Source organism: Dermacentor albipictus, unplaced genomic scaffold, assembly GCF_038994185.2.
Source record: "Dermacentor albipictus isolate Rhodes 1998 colony unplaced genomic scaffold, USDA_Dalb.pri_finalv2 scaffold_54, whole genome shotgun sequence".
Classification (NCBI taxonomy): Eukaryota; Metazoa; Arthropoda; class Arachnida; order Ixodida; family Ixodidae; genus Dermacentor; species Dermacentor albipictus.
In genome coordinates this window covers 665442-674000 of record NW_027225608.1, presented here as the reverse complement: position 1 = coordinate 674000, position 8559 = coordinate 665442, and the positions used below count along the sequence as shown (strand labels likewise).

Here is an 8559-nt window from a genome sequence, read left to right as displayed (position 1 = left end):
TGCTCTACCATCTCTGGTGTGGTTAATCACATCGGTACTGCTATCTAAACGTCTCTACACTACGATGGCAGAATCATATCAACTGCTCATGCATCAATGTTAAAATCAGACGATCTGACGGATCATTCAAAAGTACTGCTACCATTCCGGCTAATATTGCGATAAATCTAGCGGATTTACGTCTTGTTTAGCGCCAAAAATGAAATTATAACGGACAAATGGCTTTTTAATGAATTTGCCATGCAAATTGTTAAGCCGATTCACGAGAACGTTTAGCCGTATTGTGACCGAATTTGACTCTTGGCTTAGCTCAACGTTCGGCTATAGCAAAACGAAAATACGCCAATGACTTGCAGCGCCTTTCTTTAACGACGTAAGTACGTACGTACGTTACGATGAAATGAATATGCATACAGCTCTTACGGCAGAACCGGTATATTAAAGCCAAGAGCCTTTTTTGAAAGGCGGTTCCGTAAGCGCTTTGCCATCAATAGAAACAAGTTTCTTGTATTTGCTCTTCCTGTATTTGCGGCGTGTATAAATTTACTTATGCAATTACAGGCTTTCAAAATGCAATTTTGCTGTGTAGCATCTTTTCTTTAGAATAAATCCACAGAAGCCTTTCAGCGAATTCAGAGGAATGTTTAGTGAATTCTGGCAGATATGGAATGCTGTTTCGGCTGAATTATTCTCCCCTCCCTCCGACTTAAGAAAGTAGTGTTTTCGTTGCCCTGATGAAGACAACTCCCCGTGTTGAAACATTGGCTCCAGGAACATTCCCAATTCATCCACTGTTCACCACTTAAAAGCGCTATTTTCCGGTAAAGTTCTGTCAAAGACAGCAGGATCTAACGGTGTTGTTGGGCTTTTACTGGGCAAGCAGAATTAGGAGATAACTGGATTGCTGTTGGCGTAAAGGATGCAGTATTGTTGAAATAGTTTTCCAAAACTCGTTTTGTATCTGCTTCTTTCTATACCCGAAAGTAAAAATGAAGCTATAGTGGAGCACGATATTTTATGGCCAACTTAACAGAAGTTTTGGTACACGGCTCTACTAGTGTTAATGAAATATGAGCAGAAAAAAAGGGAGCCGCCAAGAGGACTCACCGGAATCAAATGTGGCGTAAGAAATACGAAAAATATATCATAGAAGAATAGAATCGACAGAAGCAGTGTGCATATCTGAAAGAAAAAGAAAAAGTTATGTAATTATAGTGGTATTATCTGCGACAGAGAAGACATATCGAACACGTGTTTGTATTTTGAAATTAACAGTGAACCTCGTCAACGTAACAATCAAAGAGTTAGCTCCATAAATTAATTATCGCTTTTGTGGATCAGGTGCGCAGCATGTGCTGAGACAGTCAGAAGCGTCTGTGATGTTACTGTCTGAATTAGACACGTGCGCAGTGCTGTACTCAATAACAAACATGCATCACTTCCCTTCAGCGTCTCTGGTATGAATCAGTTCAGACAAACAAACAGCTCAATGAGGCCAGGAAATGGTCAGTAGGAACTGCAACTGCGTCATTTGTAACGGAGTGATTTTTTATTTTATTTATTCTTATTTGTTTATCACAATACCCACAGCACCCGCAGGCATTACAGTGGAGTGGGGGATTGGATCAAATAAAGAACCAATAAATGACACAGGTAAAACAAAACATGTACCCGGGACACTTTCATACTTTCGCACCCACCCACCCACCCACCCACCCACCCACACTCATTCACACACACACACCCACACACACACACCCACACACACACACTCTCTCTCTCTGTTTCTTACTTTGGTGGGCTTATTGAATTTGAAAATAGCTTGTCTCAGATAATTGTTGCGACATCAGATAACATTTTTTGCGACAAAAATGACATTTTAAATGTTTCAATTTTACAAGCTATTTCTTTAACCTTACTGTCATGGCCCAGCCGTTGTAAAACGTAATCAGGCTTGGGATCCCGGGATCTATAGCCGTTCGAGAATGGAATACGTTGTGAAAAATTTTCATTCCGAGATATTCCTTGCATTGCTGTAGTGGTTCTCAACCGAGGCTTTCTTTTGCTCTTGAAACACTGAAATTCCTGGTATAATCTGAACAATCAAAACGAAAGGCTATGCTTTGAATTTTTTAAAAACTGTTTACATCACGTGTCGACCGCGGATGCCACACAGGGCAAGCATAATCCAAAATGGATCGGACATTTGATTTGTACAATGATACCTTTGTCTCGAGTGGCAACGTTCTTGCATTTCTACGCAGGAAACCTAGAACGCGGCATGCTTTAGCTGTGATATGATCAATGTGACGGCTCCAAGAAAGAACAGGTGTGAAATAAGCTCCGAGATGTTTGTGCTCCTGAGCTGATAACGACTTGGTTGAATTTCGAGAGTGACAGGGGTCATGAGTTGATCTTTTCCTCGAAAAACGCATATGAACAGATTTTTTCAAGGTAATGAGCATGTGCCACTTGTTTCTCCACTCATTTACTTTGTAGAGGTCATTTTGTAAAACACTGCAGTCATGGGTAGTAGGAATAACACTATACAGAACACAGTCATACGCAAATAGTCTGCTTTGCGATGAAATACCGGAGCAGATATTTATATAGATGGGAAACAAAAGTGGCTCTGACTGATCCTTGAGGCACGCCAGAGGGCACATCCACTTCACGGGATGTCTTGCCGTTAAGCACAACTTCCTGTCTTCTTAAATTTAGGTATTCCATTATCCACTTAGCAACCATACTTTTTATATGATACATTTCAAATTTTTCTATAAGAGTGAGGGACAACATCGAATACCTTAAAATCTAGAAACAAGCGGTCAACCACAACACTATTGTCCAAAGCTCCTGCTAAATCATGCGTAAACTCAAGCAGCTGTGTTGTACAGGACAATTAACTACAAAATCCATGCTGGTGGGGGCTGAGCAAGGAGCGCACGTTCATATGGCTTATAACATTACTGTAAAGCACATGCCCAAGTATCTTACATGCAACGCTGGTGAGACAGGCCGGTAATCCAAAACACTATTTCGCGGTCCCACTTATGCACGTGGACTATACATTGGCATGTTTCCAATCATCTGGTAAAGAGATCTTTTGTAAAGATTTGGTGAAGATTGCGCACAGATATTTGGTTACTTCCCGTGGGCATCATGAAATCAGCGCAGGCGATAAAGCATCAGGTCCAGTTGCTTTAAACGTATTCGATGTTTTGAGAGCGGCCTCAATCTCTCGTTGGTTGATCATGATATCGCTCATTGGCTCACTCAACACAGGCGGGGATCGCGCCACAGAGCTTTGAGTGTGAACACGAGCAACGTACACAGAACTGAAAAAAAAACGGGATAAAGCACTCGGCTTTTTATATCGGATTATGGACGGTAGCCCCGTCGCTATCAAGGGTCGGTATTGTTAATACATCGTTACGGTTCATTTCAAAGAATTGTCACCGTTCTTTCGGTCTTTTCTGTATACGGAGATGGAACGTGTTGAAGAACTTATCTTTGGCTGTCTTCAAAGTTGCCTTCATCTCTTCAGTATTTTTTTTCTTGAGTTCATCTTTAAGCTTCAACAAAGGGTTTTTCTTATAAGCAGCGTAAACGTGCGCTCTGTGCCTGGCCTTGCATTTCATGTCTCGCGAACACCATGGCTTACTTTTGCTGCGCCGCGCAGTCACAACCCACGATGGTCCATATCTTTCACGCATCTCGAGCAACTTCTTAAATACTTTCCATAGCTCTTCCATGTTCAAGAGTTCAATCTGTGTCTCACACATCAAAATAGGAATCTAAAGGCAGAACCATATCACTGACACGTGCTTTTTGATAGCTGTAGACACGCTGCGTAACACCGTTAGCAGCTCTCACATACTGCAAATTCATATCGCGCAATACGGCTTGGTAGTCGCTAAATTAATTTAGGTTCTTGAATCTAATCTCTACCCAGAACATTTCACTTTGACTGCATTCTATATCAATTTACCGGGAGCACACTGTCGCATCCGCTAAAATAAAAACACCTCCCCTGTAACGATTTCGGTCCTTAGGTAGCAAACAAAGCCTCCGGAAAATAATTCAATATCCTCAACGTTCTTTTTCACCTTGACTTGGTTAGTGACCGCAACTTCTTCAAAGCGACCTTCGGCATGTTACCTGACCAGACAAACTTGCAGCATGAAGAAAAACTTGAAGCATCAAGCCAGGATTAAGATCCAAGGACGACAGTTGGTATAGACATATCAACGAGGCTAGAAAATTCATCCCCTTTATTTAGTATACTTCTGCACTTCACAATAAGAAAAGAGAGCATAGACCCATCCGCTTTCAGTTCCTGTCATTCTGCTTGCACAACTTGGTCCAGGTATTCATCATAGGCGTACTTCACCTTACTTATATAAAGAGTAGTGAACTTGAGGTTTACTTTGTCAGTCTTCTCTCGATTCGCCTTAGCGTAATCCCACAGTCGTTTGCGCTTTTTGTGCAGGTTCTCCGGAAAGTCCTCTGAAATACTAATATCTGAGCCTTTTAATTACACCTATACATGTGTTCTGATATTCATCACATCGAAAATTGGGGAAAAAATGTATCAGAAAGATCTAATGGCGCCGTCGTAGACGGGTCACAACTTCTGTATAATGCGTGCTCGTTCAGCAAATTGAGGTACAGCGAATGCTCTCTTCCCCAGCTGTTTCAAGGGTGTCTATTGTGCACATGGACGCGCAATGTATACGCGAGAGGCTTAACCAGCACCACTCAGTGGCATTGCAGTGGATGTACATTGGAACAGTCTTTTCTAAATCGCATAGGTGCCGAAAGCTTTAATAGACGATGCGTATCAAAGAAATCAATGTTTGGAAATATTTTCGGGGACAAAGCAGCGGGTAAGCGACAGATCTTCTGGAATAATAAAAAATGAAATTGTGCGTTTTCCAAGCACTGTGAGAATCAATGTTGTGTGAATGATTTTGCTGGTAGCTAGCTATTTACGGTATCACTTGCGGTCACGCAAAGTGTTTTCAGATGACGCAGTGAACATGTTTCGCGTAAAGCAACCGATTTAGATTTCGACAAAAGTTTGTCTGGTCAGGTAACATGCTGAAGGTCGCTTTGAAGAAGTTGCGGTCACTGACCAAGTCAAGGTGAAAAAGAACGCAGAGACGTTTCGGAGTATAGACCGCTTTATAGTGATCAAGGTACCCGCACGGGCTCCGAAACGCCTCTTAGAGGTTTTGTCCACCCTGACTTGCTCAGCGACCTCAACTTCTTCAAAGGGACCGATGGCACGTGTAACGCGAGTGTGCATGTGACGGCAGCGGCAAGGCGAAAGCACGACGACTGGTTCACTACATTTTGACTTAGGGAACGTCTATTCCCTTACGACCAAGGCTGATGCCGAAGGCGGTGCGATTTCACACAGCGCCAATCACTTACTAAGGAAGGAGACAGCTCCCACTGTGGAAAGTGGGTCAGTGGCAACGGCAGTGCAATATCTCAAAGCGCTCTCTGCCACAGCGAAAGAATGGAGCAAACTCGCTCTCACTTTCACAAACAAATTGTTGCGACGCAACGTGAAGCACGCGAAAGGCAGTGTTGGGCTTGAATATTATTCGCACATTCCAGCGTGTGGGGCTTGGGCCCGTGTACTGAAACGTTCAACATCTTGAAGGAGCAGCGCAATATGACGACGACAGAAGACAGGAACACACAGGACAGCGCTGCCTTCTGTCGTGGTCATATTGCGCTGCCCCTTCAACCCTTCAAGATGTTCACCCAGTACCAACTCGCCCAAGTGTCGATCCATCTGAAACGTTCGCCTTCCGCGAAACTATCGCCTTGGCCACACCTCCGCCAATGGTGAGCCTTGATTGGCTGTTGTAGCAAAATGGATGGATGAATGGATGGATGGTTCCTTTGGTTCCCATCGAATTCCAAGCAAACAAACGCATTTCCGGAAACCGGAAAATAAACAGCGCCATCTAGTAGTTCCGGCCCACGCCATTTTAACGTCATGGTGTCGATGGGTGCTCTCGCCGAAAATTGAATAAACGAACACGTCCTTTGGCGTTCGGTTGGTGGTGGAATGTACTAAAGGTAAGATAGGTGGTAGTTTATAGCAGTTTTCTTGGTGGCGTCTTACACGCGTTGTTTCGCGGCGATATTTGTTGATTCCCTTAAAATAAAATATTTCACACTTCTTTATTCAACCTATTTTACCTAATGCGGGGTAACCAACCGTAATCAGTGCGCAGAACCAGTACTGCGGCCAGTACACTCGAAAACAACACACCCGAGCCGCTCTGCACTCACACGGTGAGCTCTCTCATGCGATGTGAAGCGTTCGACAGCGCGTGTTGGTAGTGCACGCTGACGTCACGGGCAAGCAGTCGCTTGGTTTATTGAACGTGGCTATCGCGGCGGCGAAACTTTCGCGGAAGGCGAACGTTTCAGAATACGGCCCCTGGTAGAAACTGGGGCGCCGGCACATGCTCTTGCTTTTCTAAGCCAATTGTTGCTATACGACATCACACGCGGCAATCGTCTCAAAGTACTAGTTAACTGTGCAGAAGTATTAATTAGGGTTCTTTTACGAGCCAAAACCACTTTCTGATTATGAGGTACGCCGTAGAGGAGGACTACAAAAATTTCGACCACCTGAGGTTCTTTAACGTGCTCCTAAATCTAAGTACACGGGTGTTTTCGCATTTCGCCCCCATCGAAATGCGGCCGCCGTGGCCGGGATTCAATCCCGTGACCTCGTGATCAGCAGCCCAACACCATAGCCACTGAGCAACCATGGCGGGTGTGCAGAAGTATGCATGCATTTGTTGCCTAATGGGTAGGGCATCAGGCTATATTGCACTTAAGGAGACTGGCTCGAATCCCAACATCGGAAACCTAATTTTTTATTGTTGAATAGGCCCAGAACGTGGCGAGACAAGAGCCTACCTAGCGCAAAGTGCTTGGTAGAATGCTTCGGATTGAATAAATACGCAGGTCGCTGGGTGCATTAATCGGCTGTTCAATCGGCATGTCGTGTACCCACCTTTAGGCTGGGCAGGCGAAGCACGCGCAAGATGTACACGCTGAAGCAGACGCCCAGAACGTCCTGCATTATCCATGAGAGCGGGTGGTGCCTCCAGTAGACCCAGACAGCGGGCACTATGACGGCCATGATTAGCATGAGCGCCTGCCGGACCTCAAGCGAACCATGGAAGCAAGGTACGGCGCCAACCGGAAGCCTGCGCATGCGCCGAGAGACTGCACTGCGTTGCCCGAACAGCGACGGTCAGGCGTTGCAACTGCGCGAATCTGACTGACGTATAATACCCGGACCTTGAGCCCTTGACAGTCGCTGCGGTGGAGCGAAAAAAAAAATAAATGGTATAGTTTTACGTGCCAAAAACACGATATGATTATGAGGCATGCTGCAGTGGAGCATTCCGGATTAATTTCGACCACCCAGGGTTCTTTAACATGCACCCAGTGCACTATATACGGGAGTGCTTGAATTCCTCCCCCATCGAAACGCGGCCGCCGTAGTCGGGATCTCATTCAGCGCCCCCGGGCTTAGCAGCGGAACGCCAAATCTCCTACGCGACCATTGCGGGTGGAGTGGAATGAAGAAACGCTTTCCTTGGCTTCATTAACTGTTCGCTTCATATGGTTGTGATCAACAAAAATAGAGCCACTCTGTTCTCCTCGTTCACCGTACACGTTAAAGAGTCCCAGGTGATCAAATCAATCAAGCGTTCCTCACTAAGTAACGTTCATAGCCTGTCAGTTGTTTTGCAATATTACACAAATGAACTAATTAATTGCTGATTAACAGCAGTAGCGTAGTCAAGGGGTGTCAAATCGGGCTCGCACATACATAAGCCCGTCAGCTGGTACTTTCATTCTGTGCATATGCAACCTTCGTATATGTATCAACAAATATATCCATCGAGATACTGAGCTACTGAGCCAGCATGCAGTTACGGCCAACCCGAGAGGATTGGCATCGAATGCTTCGCTTTAATATCGACATGCTAGGTTATTCCTTGCTTCTCTGCACTTTTTTTTTATTAAACAGTGGGGGAAAGCCCAAACAGAAGTGCACACATGCGTACCTGCCGGTGCCACAGGACATCTTGTAAACCAGCGGCTCCAGAACACCGAGAATGTCGACTGCCGAAGACAGCGCGAACATGCCGTGAATGAAATAAACTGCGAGGAAACACACCAACAAGATATATATATATATCCGTACAACACACAGCGATCACGTCTAGTCTCGTGGCACCCATGTTAGCGTTCTTCCAAGATTCCGGTACGCTCGAGGTCATGAGGCATTGCGTATACAGGGTGGTCAGTTTCTCTAGAACAACCTGTCCACCATCCTTCAACAAATCTGCTGTTACCTGATCCTCCCCAGCTGCCTTCCCCCTTTGCATATCTCCCAAGGCTTTCTTTACTTCTTCCGGCGTTACCTTTGGGATTTCGAATTCCTCTAGACTATTTTCCCTTCCATTATCGTCGTGGCTGCCACTGGTACTGTATAAATCGCTATAG

At 45.0% G+C, this 8559-nt stretch overlaps 1 long non-coding RNA gene across 1 annotated transcript; it reads right to left on the bottom strand.

Annotated features, from left to right (window-relative positions):
* Nucleotides 1–1103: 1103 nt before the first annotated feature.
* LOC139053016 (uncharacterized) lies at nucleotides 1104–8215 on the bottom strand. Its single transcript, XR_011510168.1, has 3 exons — nucleotides 8118–8215; nucleotides 7052–7247; nucleotides 1104–1182 (listed from the first exon to the last, which is right to left on the bottom strand). It is a non-coding gene; the product is annotated as an uncharacterized lncRNA (long non-coding RNA).
* Nucleotides 8216–8559: the final 344 nt, after the last annotated feature.